Below are 21,314 nucleotides of genomic sequence, written 5' to 3'. Positions count from 1 at the left end.
TAGCAAATGAGGAAATTTGAAAACTGTAATAATCGTTTTTGGAAAGGTTTGGCATTGTGCCCTGGGTGCTGTCTGCACTGTTTGAAAATTACATAACTATGAGTGCAATTTCTGTGTGGTGGGTTTCTTTTTGTGTTTGTTTTTATGGACAGTTCAGAGTGATGTCTAGGGAAATTGAACACCAATGGAATCAGTCTGGCTGTAAAGAAATGTTCATGCATTTTCTGGTTGATGGATTACTAAACCACAAAAGTACCAAGAGCTCATTAATGCAGCATTCTCAGAGTGTGGCTCATGGGGATGCGGAAGAGCTCCGGAGAGAGAGAAAGATGTGCGCCGTTGTAAATGTGGCATCCTGAAGCAATGGATTATGGGAAAGGAACAGCCCTGTAACAGTTCAGCTCAGCCTTCCCTGGGGAGCATTAGAATGTTTGAATTAGGCAGGAGAAGGGAGGTAAGAGTGGAGAACACTATTCTGCCCCAAATATCTCCTCCTATTTTACAACCAGCAACAGAATGGAGACTGTGTGGGCGTGGTGGGGGAGTGAAATGGCATAACTGCTCTACTCCCCAACATGAACATTGTCGTCAGAGAACACGTAGTAGGGTTTTGAAAAGGAAAAGCAGCCAGTCCAGGATGGACCCATAACCCTTTCATGTACTGAGAACAAGTCTGTTAATGGAAACTCCAAATACTTTGTGCTGTGTACAGTGTTTATGAAGAGGAGAATGTCATTCACGGAGTTCCTGATCCTGCATTAATTGGAAAAACAACATTTCAGTGAGCAGCAAGGACATTGCTCTCAGATAGGCACACATAACTCCCATTGACTTCAATGGGAGTCGTATGGATGAATCTCAAGGGCAGGATTGAGCCCCAAATCAGCTACTAGTGATAAAAAAAAAAATAAAAATAAAAAATAAAATGAAATAAAATAAAATAAAGGGGGTGGGAAATAATTGACCATATATTGTTCACTTGGACAATGCAGATTTGATGTGTTAGAGCTGTTCCATCCTTCAAGTTACCAGATGTCCATAAAAATTCATAGCAGGCTATTAAATTTAGCAGATCCCATCTTAATTAGATTAGCTTCTGCACAGCATGACAGGAAAGTATTTCACTGATGCAGGATTTATAAAGATTTCTGGTGGGAATTCTTTATGGATGATGTAGCCTTTTATCCAGTGAGATTTACAAATAGGAAAAAAAATAACCCTGATAATGACACACAAACATTGTCATGGGATGTTAGAATACAAATGGCAGCTCTTATTATCTTGATGTTTCCTTTTTATTTCTCTTAAGAATATGGAGAGCGTAAGTGTGGTTGTTTTTGTGTCGTTGCATATAAGGCCCAGCTAGCGTAATGGCATTTGGGTGGAGGAAAACAACAAGCAAATTCTTGCTGTCAAACCCCCTCATAAATCTAGCACCATAGGAGTGCTGGTCAATTCATGAGTTATTTTTTCAGCTACGGGAAACAGAACCGCACAGTTCATATTGGGTTGGTTTTATGTGCTGCAGTCCAGCAGCTATCCATCCGTTGCCCTTCTCTGTTTAAGGCCTCTGCAAAAAAACAAACAAACAAAAAACAAACAAATAAACCCACTTTTTTGTTGCTTCTGCCTCAGCCTAATGCCCACAATACTCTGGCTTTCTGCAAACACAGTTTTATGGAGGATATATACTGTTAATGGTGACATAAGTGTCACGGTTAGGATCCAAAAAGGGGCAACTCATGCGCTCTATGCCCAGATGTAGATCGTCACCCTTTTTTAAAAAAAAAAAATGAAGTGGGGTCTGGGGATGGATACTTTTTCTTGTCACCTGCTTCCCCATCTAAAAGGTCACTTCCATGGAAGAAAAGACAGTCTTCCCTCTGAGCTGTCTGGGGGAGGAGCAGAAATGTCAGGAAAAGCAGAAGAGAAGCAAAAAGGAAGACTCCCTGCCACAACAGAGTTTTCATGTGGTAGCAAAGCAGCCCTTCTAAACACAAGGGCACAAAAAACCCAGAGCATGTATGTTGGTGGCTGATAAAAAGAAAGGACCATCGTTTGCTCATGCCGCAGGCTGATAGCATTCACATCATACACCGTTTGTTACTAGGCAACTGATTAAATGTACGTGCTGGTCCTTCAAGCACTGCTTGCAATTAATTAACCAACCCATTTTCATTTGGACTATCTTCCCCTCCCCCCCTCCCGCCCCGCCCCACCAACCACCTTCCCAAGCCCTGACATCTGACAGAAGTGCAAGTGATTTGATGCTCCTCCTGCACTCTGAGGTAATAAAATGATGGACTCCTTCCCCAGCAGAGGTGGTTGGCACACAGGTAGTGTACACCTCTGAGCACATTTGCAGTGTCTGGTTGCAAGCACAACAGGCTTTTGTTCCTTTGTTTGTTTTGCAAGTGTTAGAGCAAACTGAGATGCTGAAACCACAGGGCAGTGTTCCGAAGAAGATCCCCGCATTGCAAACTTGACTGTGATTGCTTTCGGGGACTAGGGTATTTTAAGAAAAGCCAGAACTCCCAATCCTAAAGTCTTTTCTGGTCAAGTGTAAATTATTATTATTATTTAGTATTTATATTGCAGTAGCATCTGGAGGACCCAGCTGAGATTGAGGGCCCTGTTGTGCGAGGTGCTGTGCAAACCCATGGTGAACGTTATTCCCTCCCTGCAAAGTGTACCCTCTAAATAGACAAGACAGGCAAAGGGTAGGTGGGGAAACAGAGACACAGAAGGTTCGAGTGATTTGCCCAAGGTCACCCAGCAGGTCAGTGGCAGAACTGGGAATAAAATTTGGATCTTTGATTTGAGAAGGAATTCTATAATAAAATCAAGGATTCCACCCAACATTTTCCCCCTTCTAATTTTGTAATACACTTTTCATATTCGAGTTGTATGAAATAGACCGGAAATATGGAAAATGGATAACTACATGAATCCTGGAAGATCTGACTGTTCCTATTATACTTGATCAAATACAACTGTCTGCTGCTTTGGCAGAGATCACCTCTGATGATTACAAGGAAAGGACTACATTACAGGTGGGTTCAAACGCAAAACCACTAGCTGCAATCCACAATTAAACTGGAACAGGTATTGTTCTGTTTGCTGACTGGGAACAGAGCTTCGGTCTTTTTGGAGTTCACAGGCTTACCGCAGTGCTTGCCTTTGAAGAGACACAAAACCTTTCTAAATGAGTGCTCCCTGTCCTGCTCAATAATCTGAGTACATTAAAAGAAGTAATTTAGGTTTTATTTGAAGGGAGAAAAAATATAATGTCCAGTTGTGTTTCTTTTTACCCCCTCCCCACTGGCTTTCTGGGGTGGGGTTTTGAATCAGTGGTTTTCCAGCAGTACTATCTAGTACTAGAGTTGGGTCTATAATCACTAGACATGTGAGAAACATTAATAATGAAACACAAAACTACTGAAAATTAAGGATATTTTTCTAAATATTGGGCAGATCCTCAGCAGGTTGTATCTTGTAAATGGAGCCGTGCCAGTTTACACCAGCTGAGGATCAGGCCCTTTGTAATAGAGTCAAAATTGGAATAACTTCTATGTAAACTGTTCTTTGGGTATGTGACTCTTCTGAAGGAAACATGACCATTTTCTAATGTAAATTGGCCTGTTTTTATTTTGCACAGTTTTGAAAAGAGAACAAGTGTTGTGGGGTTATTGCTTTTTTGCATACTTTCAGTATGAAAATAGACACTTCAGCAAAAGATTTGCATTGATCAGAAGTATACATGTGTAAGTAAAAGGAGAGCCAAGTCCACAGTATATCATGCTTACAGTATATACGTACAAACCAGCCATTTAAGGACCCTCAGTCTATCTCATGATGAGAGGTCAGACTAAGTGAAAGACCCTACTTTTGGCAGCTGAATTGCCGCACATAATATACAAAGCAGTCTCACTGGAGTCTTGCACACTTTCTAAGTGCTTTGCTGACCTCTGAATGAGAAAAAAAACATTAGAAAAGAGTTATTTTGTACCAACATCTATAACCAAAAGCTATGTTACAACAGCCAGTGATGGAAGCACAAGCCATCAGCACCCAGTCTCATATGGCAGCTGTTTTCATAGATAGATTCATAGATATTTAGGTCAGAAGGGACCATTATGATCATCTAGTCTGACCTCCTGCACAACGCAGGCCACAGAATTTCACCCACCACTCCTACAAAAAAAACCTCACACCTATATCTGTGCTATTGAAGTCCTCAAATTGTAGTTTAAAGACCTCAAGGAGCAGAGAATCCTCCAGCAAGTGACCCGTGCCCCATGCTACAGAGGAAGGCGAAAAACCTCCAGGGCCTCTTCCAATCTGCCCTGGAGGAAAATTCCTTCCCGACCCCAAATATGGCGATCAGCTAAACCCTGAGCATATGGGCAAGATTCATCAGCCAGATACTACAGAAAATTCTTTCCCAGGTAACTTGGATCTTACCCCATCTAAAATCCATCACAGGCCATTGGGCCTATTTACCATGAATATTTAATTACCAAAACCATGTTATCCCATCATACCATCTCCTCCATAAACTTATCGAGTTTAATCTTAAAGCAAGATAGATCTTTTGCCCCCACTACTTCATCAACGGCAATGCTACATTATTAAGCCAGCTGGTACTTATCAATGAAATAAGATGAAGGTTTCTCACCAGCTGAGAGTGACATTCTGGAGCAGGCTTCCAAAAGGAGTAATGGGTGCAAACAACCTAACTGGTTTTAAAATGGAGCTTGGTTTGTTCATGAACAGGATAACATGAAGGGGTTGCCTGTGATAGCAGGGGACTGGGCTTGGTGGTCCAAGAAGTCCCTTCCAGTCCTATGGTCCTAATGAGAGCTGATAATCCCACTCAGAAGATTTGTCCCCTCTGCCAGTTCAGACACTGCTTCATTAATCCAGGGCAACAGAGAAAATTGGAAAACACCTATATTTATTTTGCAGGTCTTTTCCTGTTGTTTTCCTGTCATCTCTGTAATGTTCTATATTTAATTATGTCTTCATTTCTTTTCTTCTTTTAGTCTTGCAAGTCCCATGCCCAAGTATAATCTGTCACCAGCTCTGAGTTTTCCACCTTACTTAAAACAGTAAATCCAGTGGGGCTGGGCAGGAAAATTGTCTTACTAAATTCAGGCAGGAAGCATATGTATAGGAGGCAGCCAGAAGCCTCTGATCATGTGTCTGTATAGTGTATTTCAAGGGGTGTCTGTGGCAAGCCTGGAAAAACTTCTGCCTTTGGTAGAGGCAAATCTTCCTGTTGCTAGCATAAGCACAGTAGAGGTTTGTAGGAGGAGGACCCTGGGATTGTTATAATGCACATTATAGTCAGTTACATTAATCTATTCAATTTCTAAATAAGAGACTTTTTACTGACCTTGGAGCTGGATTCTTGGTAGGGTGCCTATCAGCAAACAAAACTCTGGGTTAGGCAATTTGTTTTCACCATTTCATAGCGTCACTTTCTCCCACATAGAGCTATTTTAACCTTTCCCCATTCTTGCAGCAAGCACTGTAGTCCTGGGGTATACCCATTCAAGGTCAGGGGCCAGATTTGCAACTGACATAGCTCCATTGAAGTCAATAGAGCAGCTATGCTGATTTACATTGACTGAGAATCTAGGCCCACATTTTTATATCTGTCACTAATACTTACCAGGTGGTACCAGCTCGGGGGTCTGGTTGTTATCTTTTTCCCTATTACACTAATTCTGCTACGGTAACTTTATTTCATTCATAGCTTTTAAGGTCAAAAGGGACCATTGTGATCATCTAGCCTGACCTCCTCAGAATGATTTTACTTTCAATGGATTGCTATGAGTGACCATGCAGAGGGGGAAACAACTCCTATCCCTGTACAGCCTAGACAGCTAAATCCCTCACTCCACGTCTTCCATGTTTCAGCTGCAGAATGTTACGCTAATTTTGCTTGCAGCTTCAAGTCAGCTGAATTTCCGGCTGACTTCAACTTAAGCTGTTTTTATTTCAAACAAGGCAAATTACCAGCTTCAGCTCAAGGCTCAGTTTCCAGGCTACCGTTTTGTTGGTTTTCAAGCTTCATTTCCAGCAGTTCAGCATAATCCCTTTGGAATGTGTGTCCTCTGTTACTCCTGTGCCAGGGATGTGCTGCTGCATTTGGCTGCTCTATCATCTCAGGACCAGGAACACTCCTCTTCCTCGGCCTTTCCAGCTGAAATCACCAGTTGTTTTTTTCACCTCCATTGAACAATCTTTTCTAAGAGATGCTTGCCTGCTCCTGGTCCCATTCATGGAAGCACTGAGCCCCATTTATTTCAGATTTGCCAAACCCTTCGGCCATAGAAATGAGAAAGATAATGTATGTGGTGGAGGAGTATCTCTGTAAATACTGAAGAGAATTTAAATAACCTGAGGCGTTTGATAACTGTTTATTATGTGTATTCCTATAGTGGCTGAATGCCCCAACTGAGAGGTGGGGGGGCGGGCTGTGCTAGGCGCTATACAAACGCAGGAGACTATCTTTGTCTTGGAGAGCTTCTATTCAAATAAATAGCCAAGAAAGACAAAGGACGGAGGAGAAAATGAAGTATATAGAGAGGTGCCCTGACTTGCCCCAGGTCAGAAGCAGAGCTAGGGACTCAGGTTTCCTGATTCTCAACCTAGTGCTCCATCTACTGGGCCATATGGCCTCTTAGAGAACCATGGAACCTGTTCAAGTGTATTCTAGTCCCATGAACATTACATTACAAAAACCAAACCAAACAAACAAAAACCAACTCCCTGACCCCAGAAGATTGAACAAAGCACTGCAATTATCATACAATGAAAAATAATGTTTCTCTGTTTGCCTCAGGAACAGCTGACATTTTTTGTGCTGGGCTTTGGCCTTTCCAGTGACAACATCTTGTAGGCACAAAACTCAGGTGGATAACTGCTCAAGGGCACAGTATATACTTGCTCATGGCATAATTGACCTCCAAATCATTTTCATATATGTGATCTGCTTGGAGGTTAGACTAGATGACCCTTGAGGTCACCTCTAACCCTAGGACTGTATGACCTGTGTATGACTTGTGTGATTCAGAGAGCATCTACCAGAATTTCAGTGTAATTTGTGAAAGGATTTTAAAAAAATTATTGAGGAATGATTGGCTGAAATCTTTGGCTTGTGTCATTCATCTGCGCCTTTCTCATCTTTTTCTGACTTACAAAGTAGTTCGTGGAGGATGTCGCACAATATTTTAATATTGTTTTAATAACTGTTCAGGAGATTGTGAGAACATGCCTGATTTTTCTGTCATTTACACCACTTATATCAGCAACCTGCCTCTTTTAAGAATGTTGGATTAGTGGTCCACCTAGTTCGGTATGCTGATTCTGACAATGGCCAGTTCTGGATGTCTCAGAGAAAAGCATAAACACCTCAGCATTCAGGTAGACTAGACTAGACAGTTAATGATAATTCACACCCTGAATCTTTCTGTTTTGTTTATTTAGGTTCTTATATCATGCACATCACCAGGGTATCCCAACACCAAAGGAAGATGATGGAGGTTATAGTTTCAGTTTAAGTAGTGTAACTGCAGATTCTACTCCTACGAACATATAGTAAGTGTCTAGTCCATAGTTGAATCTTTAAGCTCTGTGTTTCCATAGCATGCTCCAGCACTAAGTTCAACAGGCTAATTAGACATTACATAGCATTAAAATGTATTTCCTGTATCTGATTTAAATGTGTGCCATTGCCTTTATAATTTAGACAAGTTGGAAAATCTGATGTTCTCTGTACAGTTTTATTATTTTAGCTATACTACATGTGTATATATAGTATACTGTATCTCTGTTATGGGTTGCCTTACACTTCTACTTTCTGAACTATACAAATAAAAATCCGAGGCCTTCTAAAGTCTCTTGTTGCAGCCCTCCTCCCCATGCTGCCAGTCATTCTGGTTGCTTTTTTCTGAACTTTTTCTATTTCTTTCTACTATATTTTTCCTAGTGGAGATGAGGGGGCTGAAACTGAATGCAATGGGCAAGGCAAAGATATCCAGTACTGTTGGTTAGTACAGTGTCACAGGATTATAATATTTTCTTCATTATTTTTAGACCCTTATAAATGCAAAACCTGATGTCTTCTTCCTTTTTTTTTTTTTTTTGACCACTGCTACACATTTAGGAGTTACCTCCCTTGAGCTGTCCATATTGATGCTTGGTTATTTTTTATGAGCTAACTAATTCAGAACCTATTAGTGTGTTTGAGTAGTTTAACGGGTTCTTTCTGATATGTACCATGTTTCTCTTGCCTATGCTGAATTTTATCAGCTATCTTGGTTTTTCTTAAGTTTTTCAGGAGTTTTTTACTACCCTCCCTAGTCTGACTAACCTTCATAATTTTATGTGTCAGCAAATTTTTCCACCTTCTCTCTTCACCACCTTCTTCAGGTCATTAATAAATATACTGAACATGAATCCTACTACTTATCCCTTGGGAACCCCACTATTAACCTCTTTCCATGCTGAGAATTGGCCATTTGCTCCTACTCTTTGCTTCCACTCTCTTAAGCAGTTTTTTTTAATACATGACAGGATTTTACCTCTCACCTTGTGGTTACCTAGCTTCCTTTATAGCCTCTTCTCAGGAACTTCATCAAAAGCCTTTTGAAAGTCTAAATAAAATATACCCACTGGGTCTCTTCTATACACTGTTTTGTTAACTCTTTCAGAGGTTTCTAACAGGATAGAGAGACACAATTTCTTCTTATATAGAAACTATTCTGGTTTGTCCATATCATATTACATTCATCTACTATTCTTGCTTTATAACTTTCTTTAATATGATGATTTTCCTACACCTGCAGTGGGTTGCTTGAGAACAGAAAGCAGAGGGAGATATCTGTCTGTGGAGACTTTTCCTAACAGCCTTCTAGCTGGATGGTTTTGTAGCCTTTAAGCCCCGAGGTAAGGAAACAGGAAAATAGATTAATAGACATAGCAATCTTCCCCAAGATATTTTTAGATAAACACAGCCTTGGGCATTTAGAAAGTCGGATTTACTACACCTTAAAAGAGGTTTCTGAAAACTGTGGCTGTTTTTATTTTAAAGTATGCAACTAAAGGCCTGCACTTCTTAATCTTTGCCACTCTTCAACGATAGACAACCAAAAATACAGGTCCCTGGGTTTAGAAACAATTGTGTATACACTGGAAACAATCTAAGTACTGCTTTATAACAACAACGATCTTTTTCAGGGCACTGAAGTGCATTTGAACACAAGCCAAAACACATTTCCAATCTGCAAGCTATACAAAGATAGTTACACATGCACAAAAGATATTGGTAAGATAATACATCCACTGATACTTTCCTGGAAGCAAATGAGAGTGGAAAAAATATAGTGAGATGTTTGTAGGTGGGTATCTTTTACAGACCTAGTCATCAGTAGGTTCAAGGACTGACTATCAAAACTATACCTAATGTTTCTGATTTGATCATCACTCTAAGTACTCTTTCTGTAATACGTTAGAGCACAGTTGTGACCTGTGTTATGCATCCACCCCACACGGGACCAAAAGACATAATGCACTCTTTTATTATTCTGCACGGGCTATCTGTATTGTGGGGTCATGGTACCAGGAGGCACAGAAATTTCTGTACCTTCTAGTGAAAAAAACTAAGGTTCAAAATTTCCATTCAAATAACCCCGAAGTATGGATGAATATCTGAACCTTTCCAGACATATCTGAACAGTTGGCTTTCCTGAATTGGGCTGGAGACCACAGACTTTCTTGTGAGCTTTCTGGTTCATCATTTTGTATTCAGCCCAGAAATATCATAACTGTCTTTTATCACCAGAATCAGGAAGTAGAAAGGTTATTAACATATGAAATAACAGGGCGGAAACATTTTCTGAACTGTTTTTGAATCTCAGAAAAGGTTCATTTTCTTTGAGTTTGTGGGAGGAGTGAGTGTAATTTGCTTTGCTTATTACTTTTGGAATGTAGAAGAATTGAGCAAACTGGCTGAATCTGATTCTCTATCTCTGTCAGAACAGCTCTGCCATCTTAGATTTTCTGTTAAAATGGCCATGTTTCTGAGGGGTCTCAATCCTGCAAGCTGCACAGGAACTGTGGGAGGTTCTGAGCACCGTCAGCTCCCATTTAAGTGACAGCCAGCAGAGGTATAGAAGAAAAGATACAGAAACAACGGTTACAATTGCTTACAATCAGGATTCCTGAGTGAGTGATATGGTTTAGGAGAGCAGTTTTTGTCTGTGATTTTTAGAACTTGATCTTTGGGAGCCAGATACACGTAGAGGCAAGTATAATATCCAGTTTCTAAGGATAAGCATCAGTATGTGCTGTATTTTTGAGATCAGAACCAACACCTTATTTTCTCTCCTCTTCTCTTCCCCATATCCCCCCAGTTGTGTCTGTGTAATCTACACATGGTATTTATTGTCCTCCGCTTGTGGTTTATTCTGTTTCTGCTCTGCTTGATGCATAGTTTGCCCAGTCCTGAAGTGATTTACTAAAGCCTGTGAACTGTTTGGGATTCTGCTAAGCTGTTTTGGCAGACTTGATGCAGGTATTTCAGTGCCCTGCCTTAGACTGATAGTGTTACTTTGGGAAGAGAAGGCAGCTCTGGAAATTGTTTGAGTTCAAAAGGAAGGAGAATCACTTTAATCATTCAGGCTCTTAGGAAACCTAAGACCCACTGGGACAGTCTTTTCATAATCAAGACTGTCCCAGCCGATCAGGGGTATTTTAAAGCAAGAAAATAGCCAAGCAAAGCCTTGCAGTGCTGAAGAGGGCCTCTAATTGTGCAAATGAAATTACTACCTCCCCTAAGCTAAAAAATGTACAGAAGAGATTGGAGCTCTGAATTTCAGAAGGGGACTTTGTATTTGGAACTTCACCCTCTTCCTCCAGAAATATGTGAGTGGGTTTGGGCTAGATCCTCAGCTAGTATAAATCAGCATATTTCCACGATCTAGGGCTAGTTTAGCAAGTTGATATTTAGGACCAGATCCTGCATCTCTCTCTCTCTCTGACTTCTGTGGGATTGCATCAGACAGCACAACTGCAGGTTTGGACCTTAATCCTTTTCCCATTCATTTAAAGCACCCTAAATGGTTAGTGATTACAATGTCTTTCAGTGCTGGCCTGAAATTTATTTTATTCTAGAATTTTTTTTTTGGTGGTTCCACATCTGCTTTCTATCATGTTTTTCCTTTGGCAATTTCACTGGCTTCACTGGTATTTGTAACTTGTAATTTCACCAGTGTGGTCCAACACTGTGAGACCTGCCTTGAGGAGGTCCCCACTTTTCCCCCTTTTGCTCACTAAAATAGATAGTTCCTATTAAAGTTTGCTCTGCCAGCTCCAAATAGTGGGCACATGGCTGGATAAAGGATTATTTCAGAGAAGGACTCTGAGGACTCAGGGAAGGATATCTGTTGATGTGGCCTATCAAACGCAGTTTACTCTGAGAACTCCAGTTACAGCTGAGTGACCTTCCTTTCTCCATCAAGTGCTGCTTCCACAGATTCCCACCGTTGACAGTCTGACTAGCAACAGCAACCCCTGGAGGAGGACCCAGGAGTATTACATAAAGAATGAAAACCTGCTCTTCTGAAATAGTCATTTTATTTGGTGAATTGAAATCCATGCGTCTGGCTTACAATTTTTTTGACATTTCTCAAACATGGTATAAAATTTGCCTTAGATCTTAGCTGAATGGGGCCTCAGAGCATCTGTACTGCAACAGTACCTGAGCTAGCTCTTGAGGTGAACGTAATGGGTGCCTAGTAGTGAAGAAGTGAGGGCTGGCTGTAGTACTGACTGAGCTACCAAGTAAACACAAAGGAAAGAGGGCGTAACATTAACTTACTGGCTGTGTAGCTCGGTCCTCTGCCTGGTAGGAAAAACAGACCTCTAAATTTCTGAAAGGAGGATGTACCATTTTGGATAATGGAAGGGAAAATGTTTTATGAACTTGGTGGTTACTTGTTGGAAGTGCAGTTTTGGTACAAAGATTGAAAACTGAATTCTACTACTAGAGCCTATCGACATTGAATTGGACTAATGGAGGTTACTTTGAGCCAGTATCAAGGTGTGTTAGGCATGGAAAAGAGGAGTCTCCTTTAGTGGGCAGTGATCTTGCATCTTGCATCACAGAAGCCATTTTTCATTTGTACAAAACTGTTATCTATCTGGGTGACATTTAACCACAACACACTCTCAGAATCAGAGCATCAAGCTGCTATTACACCTCCAAGCACAACAGATGAAAGATTTTTCACAGTGCATATAGACCCTGAGAAGATGTGTTATGTTTCTCAGATTAAAGTCTCTAGCTTTTGTCTGAAGTTGTGGATTTCTTGGAAATAATATGGAAATTCACCAGGACTTATTTCTGTGCTGTTTGAGCATCAATAGAATGATAGATTAGTTGTTCAATACAATGTTTGATGTAAGGCTATAGATATGCTAAACTGTAACGTGCATGTGATCATGACTCCCTCTCGTGGTTGATCCCAGATACTGTACAGCCTATTTCGTACAGCCAAAAGAGTTCTTTAGCTCCAGTCCTAGAAGCTGGTGCTGAAGGTTCTGAGTTCGATCCCCAATAACAACCATGGTTTTGGTGTGTGTACGCAGCTCCACTTGGTACTCAAGTCCTTATTGGTTTAAAATACTCATGTGCAGAACTAACTAAAATCCCCCAATTTAGTTTCACAATATTTTTGCAGCTAAAGCACTTCTTTTTATGACATTTTGAGAAAATTTGACAAAAGCAAAATGTAAATGACTTAAGGGCCCAGCTCCTTAGCTGGTGTAAACCAGCATAACTCCACTGACACCACCCGCTGACGTTCTGGCCCAACAGCTGCGCAGTCCTGGACAGACATGCAGAATGGAACTTCTTAGATTACAAAACCAGCATGATGATCATCTGGTCTGACTTCCTGCTTGATACAGGCCCGAGAACTTAACTGAGTAATGCCAGAACTTCAATTTCCCTCTCTCCCTTTCTTTCTTTTTATTTACCATGCATGCACTTCCTAAATAACTCCACTTTTTCTTCTTTTAGTGACACTCTTCAGAACCATTAGCATAACCATTGTAGTGGAAATCTGGCCCTGGAACTGTATCCAGAGCCGGACTTTCCCAAAGTCTAGGGTTCTTCACATCCAGGAATTTGGTTCAGACCCAGCTAGTTTGAAACTGAAACCCAGTTTCGAACTGACCAGGGTCAGGAACGAGAAGCATCTGCACATTACCCATTGGTATAAATAAAACAGAGAAGGCTTTTGCAGGGGATTGGAAGAATGGTTCTCTGGCACATTTAACCATATGGCTTGTGGAACTGCAGATACAAGTGCGTTTCAGAACAGAAAAGTAAGAGTCAAGAGTAAGATCAAATGAGTGGAAATATGAGGCCACATCCTCTGTCACAGTAATGTAAGTCAATAATAACTCCATTGAAATCAATGGAGTTATGACAGTGTAAAACTTATGTATGTGAAAGGAGAATCAGTCCCATGGACATACTTTGACTTATGGTAATTAATGGAGAATCCTATTGTGGTGTACTGTAATTAAGAAAGAGCAACAGCAACACTTCTAACCAACAACAAAGATTGTACCCCAGCCACGTTGGTATAACAAAATACAGTATAAGTGTGCTATAGCACTCTCTAGCTAACTTCAAAGTAACTCAAATCAATATGTAATTTCCACGTCATAAGATACTTTCTTCCTTTAGCAGAAATAATATCATAATCATAATGATGATTCCTCAATAATATGGTTACATTTTTATAGCTGCCAAGTAGTGATCAGATATAACCAAAATAACATTTTCTAATCTTAAATATTGTAGTATAGTAACCTCTGCATGAAACAATTGAAAACAAGAGAGGTTATATGCATTTACAATGTCTTTGCACATATATGTGCTCCTCAGATTATAATTTGAAATTAGTTAAGAACTGACACTGTACTCGGAAACTTGGAACAAATTAATTTGGTGGAAGAGCATTGATCTTTTGTTCCTGATGTGAGGTTGCAAGGTGTATAACATCCTATGTTTAGCCATTGTTAATGTATGTGTGTAGTTAGACCTTCCTGCTTCACAAGCTGAAATGGACCACTGAACTTAAGTTGTCCTGTTTTTATAAATCCATTTTTATGTTTTCTTACAAAAAAGCTACACTGGAATTGGCATTAGTGAATACATCTGTGTACCATTCACTTTTATCTGACTTTTGTTAAATTATGTCTTGTACATTCTGTTGTGTGGAATTGTGTTCAGAGCTAGGCAAACATTACCAAAAACCCTCAGATAATAGTTTGTTTGAATAATTTAACTAAATTTGTTTTGACTGTTCACATCCTTTTTATGCTGACTTTCTTCAGCTATTTAGTGAATGAATTTACTGGCAGAAGTATTCATTAAAACAGCAAAGTTTAAGTAAATATTATAGGATATTTGAAAAAAGAAAATTTCTAATTCGGAATTATAAGTATTCACTCAGAAATCTGATTTGAAGAGTCACATTCAGCCAATCAGGGAACAGAAACATGTAATGTGACAAATATGTCCAGTCAAAACAGTTGAAATATTGAATACCAATCTTGTAATGAATTGCTATTGGCAAAGACAAATTCAGCAAATAATTTGTGGTAATAATTAATGAATACATTTGAGCAAATCACAACAGCTCATGAACTGAAAAAGTTACTATATTAATCGAAAAAAGTTATTCAATGCAAATTATTCACGCATCTCTAACTGTGTAGCAACTTTTGTTCAGATTTATGGCTTTGGAGAACATTAACCATTAACTTGGGCTTCATGCTTCTTCTGTGCAGCAGTCCTGCAGGATACATCTGGGTTGTTGCATGTCAGACTGACAGTTATGTAAGAAATCTGTATTGTATGATTTTCAGGATTTCCTTTCTAGGTCAACAGTTTGCAAACAGCCTTTCAAAACTCTATTAAAAATGTTCCATTTCCCATCAGTCTATGATAATAAATAGAAGCAGCCCTAGCTTTAGTGTTGCTCTCCTTCAGATCTTCTCTTGAAGCTGGAGTTCATTGTCAGAGACAATTTCCTTCATGATTAAAATTTGTTAATGAGAACTTGGTTACTGGAGTGAAAGTACTCTGCGGAAGTAATGGCTATTTCTATTTGCTGAAATAACCAATTGCAATAATAGTATAATAGTAATCCTCTGATGCTACTTGAGAAGGTCCTACTATACCAATAGAAATCTTTTCTCATGTAGAAACAGGTGAAGGAACTTGTGCCACATATGGCAGCTGTTTTATCAGGCTGTGGCTCAGAGTCATAACACAGTGACTTTGTCATGCCTGCGGTAGATTTCCCAGGATTTTTATAGCCCTCTCAATTTGGAAGTTGAATCCTGGCTGTCAGTAAAGATCTCTGAGGCTTTGTTTGGTTTGGAACACTCTCTGCTGAGTTTCAAACAAGTCAAATAGATATCATCATCATCATCATCATCATCATCATCATCATGATGTTCCCATTACACCTCTGTTATTTAGGGCAGCAACGAAGCTCCTCCACTCCTGTCTGTTTCTGGCAAGTCTTTCAATGGTTCCCCAGCTGTGCCCCAGTTTTTTCAGGTCAGCTTCCACAGCTCTTCGCCATGTTATTTTTGGGTGGCCTCGTTTTCGCTTTCCTTCAGGTTCCATCTTCCTGCTATTCTGGTGATGGAACCAGTTTCCATCCAAAGCACATGGCCAATGCATCTCCAATGCCTACTGGTAATAGTGGTGCTCATATCTTCTTGGCTGCACTGTGTGAATTGGTCTTGATTTGAGATTGTTCTGGCCAAAAGATACGGAGGGTTTTTCTGAGGCAGGTTGTATGGAATGAATAGATCTGGGTTAATAAGAACAATCAGCCAATGAGTGCTACATATCACAGTTATTATTATTTTATTAGTAGTATTAAAATAGTGCCCAGAGGTTCTAGTTAGAAGCAGGACTCCATGGTGGTGTGTGCTGTACACACATAAAAATAGATGACAGGATCTGCTACGAGGAGCTAGATTTTACCCATCGTAAGTGTAAAAGAAGCCATAAGCATCTGAAATCAACATTGTTGTGCTTTATGGACATCCTTTTTTAAAGCAACCTCCTGCTTTCTGTAGCACAGGACGTTTCAGATCAGATGTTGCTTTTGACTGTTGTGTAGCACAGTATTAAGATCACCTGTCAGAGGTGAACATATTTCAACATCTTCTTCCAATTGTTGTCATAGGCAAGTAAGGCAAGCAATCTGCATCAACTGATATGTTCTCATCCTGGCTTGTACAAATGTAAGCGGGGGAATAGTGCCGCTATTGTGGGGAACTTTCCTGGCTTCTGCACTACCCCGGTGAAGTGGGCTAGCGAAAGGATCTGAGTCCGCGCTCCCACTTCCTTTACCCAGTGGCCTCCCTGCCCTTGAGGACTCCCCTTCCACTCTCTGGTCTGGCAGAGTCCTCATAACCCCAACAAGGCTGGGCCCAAGATTCCTGGGGGACTCGACCCCCAACCCTGCTGTGGTCACCTAGGACAGGAGATAGGGTGTCCCCACTCCAGCATACTCTCTCTGCACTGGACACTTCTCTGACCCACTGACCATTACATACAATTTAAAGCAAATGCAAGTTATTTAATCAACAATTAATTTTAAAAAGAATAAGGGAAAATGGGAAAGGTTAAAGGAAACACATCACCCCGCTCTGTGGCAGGGAACATCACAAACAGTGTCTCTGGAATGTCAGGGCAGTTCACAGTCTGTTCCTTGTAAGTCCCAGGCCTTCTTCTCAGGCCCTGGCTGTGCTGTAGGGATGCTATGGGTTGGATACTTGCTCTGGTGGTGGCCACATGCTCTCAGGCTCTAAGTGGTAGGACCCTTCTTCCCAGTGTCGCCCCCGTCCTGTCAGGGTTACGATCCAAGCCTGGCCGGCAGAGCCCCTTGGCTGAGGTATCTCCCTGTGCTGGGCCCGCTGCCCAGGGTCCCCCTCGCTCTCCCAAGCTGCTCACCGCACCCAGCTCCAGACTGCTCCAGCCCCAGCTCCACCACTCTGTCTCTGCACTGCTACTGCTGCTCTGCCTCCAGCTCCCTGGGCTGCTTCTTTGGCCCCTCTGCCTCTGGTTGCTACAGCTCTGCTCCCAGGACAGGTCTGCTCTGCAGGCTGCTTCTGTGACTCTGCTCCCAGCACTGACCTGCTTCCTGGGCTGCTTTTCTGGCCCCATGGCTCTGGTTGGTGCAGCTCTGCTCCCAGGGCAAGTCTGCTCTCTCTGGGCTGTGCCTCTGGTTTTGGGGCTGCAGCTCTGCTCCCAGGACAGGGTCTGCTCTCTCTGGATTTGGCACAGCTCTGCTCCCCAGCTCAGCTTGGGTCCCTACTTTCTCCTTAGCTCGGCCCCACTCTGTCTGACCCAGGCAAATCCAGCTCACACAGAGGATGGGACCTCCCTGGCCTCCTGACTCCCTGATTAGCCTGTCCGCCGTGTCATTCAGGCTGACCTGGAGCATTGGCCCCTCCCCATTGTTCCTTGGGACTATCAGTCTCAGGGTCCTGATTCCCCATCAACCCTTCCCCTTTAAGTACTGGGAGCTAGCCAACCAAAACACCCCCACTGAATGTTAAAAGGGGGGCAACAGTCCCCTTACACAAAGTTTTAGGGAAAAGTAAAACATCAAGTGAACAACCCATTGGGTATGTACAGTTTGATTCCCTTAAATCCAGTTGGATGGTAGAGGATGATGTCTCTGAAGCAAACTTATTTCCAAGATGTCCATTTTTTCAGTTATCCAGACCCAGGCATGTATTTCTTTTTCAACCATAGAGTTTGCTTGGTCTTAGTTACTGTATCTGGTACAATTGTTCTTTTAGACTTACCATAGCTTTATAGAACAGAGTAAGTGTTTCACCTTTGTATTAAGTTAGTCAGTTACAAGGCTGAAACAAGGTAATCACTGTGATTTTTAGCAACCCGTTGTTCAAAATAGGACTGAATAGCATTTATGAGGAAAACATGGCATTAGAATGTAATAGTGTCTGGCAGGATTCCACTACTCTTGCATAATATGGAATAAATTTGGCATCGACATACCATGAAGTACATGTCCCGGGAAAGAATGACAACTACTGTTTGTGGAGCACAAGTTGCAGAATTACATGCACAAGTCTCCTTAGAAACAGAATTTGAAATTCACATGCAGAAGTGTTCCTGCCAGAAGTGCTTGTGTAGCTCTGGAATCAAAATGGAAACAATGCCGTGTGACACATAGACCAGTCATACCTCACCAATACCTTATCTTCAAGCTGGATTGAATACTCACAGGGCATTGTTTGTGATCAATCCATAAATTTTAAAATTTGACACAAAATGTTAAATTCAATTACCGTGGAATCCAATTGCAGATAGTATGGGAGAAGATACTGATTAACTTCATGTGAGACATTTATTTGTTGCAGGTTACTTACTCAGCTGTAGTTCTGCTTGTCCACACCGATGAGACTGAGCATCTTCTATAGTTAGCTATGGTCAGAATAGCTCCACAATGGTAGGCTTTGACTATCAAGGCTTGTCTTTTTTTGAATAAATAGAGGACATAGACTTGTACAGTGCCTAAGAGATATGAACTGGATTCTGTTTGCCACCATTTTGTTGACCACCCCTAGGAGATTGCATAGTTAGGCCACAATCCTGCAAAACAACAAAGCACATGATTAACCTGAAACATATGCATAGTCCCATTTGCTTCAGTGGGTCTACTATATGCTTAAAGTTAAGACATATGCTTAAGGGCCTCGGTGATTCAGTCTCATTGAATTAACTGTTTGGGCAAGGTCTGTAGTCCCCATAGCAATTATTTTAGCCTCTGCTTTGCCATAGCAGACTAAATGTGGCTAGCAAAGTTCAGGTATAAGTGAATTTGTTCGTGTATAGATGCTTTATATTGCTGCTTTTCTGCATTAGCTGCTCTTGAATCATCTCATTAAATTTAAGTCCATGTTAGAACATAATAAGTTTCTGTAAAGTATCAACAGGTTCCCATAAAATAGCAATGCATCAGTCAGTAGAGTGACACAGTTTCCATGCACGTGGTCAAAATGTGTATTGTTCTACAACTACATTCACAATAGACGTTAGTCTATTGGAGCATTCTGGTTATCAGGGAGAGAAGTCTGAACTATATGTTGACCTCTAGTACCAAGACTTTTGGGGGCCAATTTATAACCATTAGCCATAGCTGTTAAGGATGGGTGGAGGGCAGGCAAGGGCAGTGTTTCATTACCAATAACTGATGCTGCAGATAGGCAGAACTGTAGGAAAGAGATCTTTTGTCATGTTAACCCTTGTGATTTTATTACAAATCTCATGTCATTTGTTTTTTCCCCTAAAACTCAGATGCTAGAATCAAGAGATTATAGGAGAATATCCACTTTCATTTTTTTTTTAAAAAAGTGAGTTTCTAGCCCTCGTCATTATGCAGAAAAGATTTAAAACCTGAAGCAAGTGCCCCCCGGAGGTTCAGAAGCCAGAAAGCAAGAATAAGAACCCACGTGTTTTAATTTTGAAAGCATGCTGGGAGGCCAGTGTTACCTGTTGAGGTTCTGTTGATTAAGTGGTAACAACCTGGGTTTGCCTTGCAATCCTGAGCCTCTGGTGCCACATCAGATTAGGTCCCTCTTGAAACGTGATCCTCTAGTTCCACTCATCATACTATAGGCAGGGCAGTAACCCCACCTCCTCTGGGGTGCTGGAAACCCCTGATGGCACACAGAGAGGTACATCCCTATGCTTCTTCACATGCAGAGACTACTGAAACTGTCCTAGCTTATAGTGCAGGGCCTTGAAAGGGGGAGGCTCCTTGTGTTCACCCATAACTACACACCTTCACTAGGGGCATATGACAGTCTGACCCTACGCTTCTTCTTGGCATCTAGGAGCACATCTCCAATAACAAAATTTTAGCACTTAGAAATGGAAACCTATTTATAAAAGGCAATAGAGGAGGGCAGGACAGAAATGCAGAAGTAAGTTCAAGTGGGAAAGTAGCCATCCTTATCACCACAATGTTAAATAATAAAGCTGTATCACTGAAGCTAGATCACACCACACCAATGGTTTTAGTAACCCAGTGATAAGAACAGTGAAGTCCAGTCTGTTACTGTCTATTTTGAGTCCAGATTTATAGGAGACCCTATGAGGAGGTGGCATGAGGTGTTGTGGACTGTTTTTTAGAAGCTTGGGAGAATTACAGATATCTCTGTTACTGTTGGATTTACTGCAACGATATCCTACCTTTTTTTATACCTTACTACTACTGCAGCTGGGTTATTATCTACAAGATACTATTCTTTAGCTAGAAAATTGTCAGTTAAAATTAATAATTTTAGCATAATTCAACAGTAATGAAGGTTCATTTACATTTACTTTGTTTTTTATTGTTTTAAATGGTATTCTAGTTAGATTACCCACATGCATTATTACTGTAATCTGCTTTGAGATCTATGGATGAAAAGCACTATCTAAGACTCAGTAGTACAATTATTATATTACTACATTGACACTTATTGATAAGCTAGACATAATCCACATGACATGTCACTATCGCTGAAGTAACCAAGAATTATGCTATAGTACACAGGAGGGGCTCTTAAAAGAAAAAGCACACACACAGAATGCCACCGGATCTTTTTTTTTTTTTTTTGCACCTCCCTCATGAGTATGAAATGCCAACGTGGTTGAGAGATAGAAGTAAGTAATTTATAACTAAAATGAAGCCTGCTACGGATAAAGGTCTGCAGGAGACTGGAGAGTTTATTTGCTGAGTTACTATGCAAATTTAACAATTAAATCTTAACTCAGCTCCTGAGGGAATAGCAGAGATTACTAAAGGAAAGGGAATTCAACATGATTAAGAAAAGAAGAATATAGAAGAATACCCTGCAGTTGATCATTTCTGCCCTGCACAGTAAGTATCACAGCAGTCAGTGGGAATTACTGTTGAGAGTTCCAGGCATAACTGTACACAACAGGAAAAATATATCTAGGAAATATAAAACATCCACCACATAAATCAACTTTTTTGTTTGTTTTTGTTTGCAAAATTGAATTAATGAATTTATCTTCAAGGCCTTGACTGAATTCCAGATTCCTTGCTTCTGCGTGCAGCCCGGTGAAAATAACAAAACAGCTCCCCCCTTCACCCCCAGCTCTTTGGTTAGATTGAGCTGAGCCTTTTCATTTATTTTTACTACTCATACTTTCTAAGTTT

This window comes from Eretmochelys imbricata, chromosome 3 (assembly GCF_965152235.1).
Source record: "Eretmochelys imbricata isolate rEreImb1 chromosome 3, rEreImb1.hap1, whole genome shotgun sequence".
In the NCBI taxonomy this organism is placed as follows: Eukaryota; Metazoa; Chordata; order Testudines; family Cheloniidae; genus Eretmochelys; species Eretmochelys imbricata.
Note: the sequence above shows the minus strand (reverse complement) of the source record.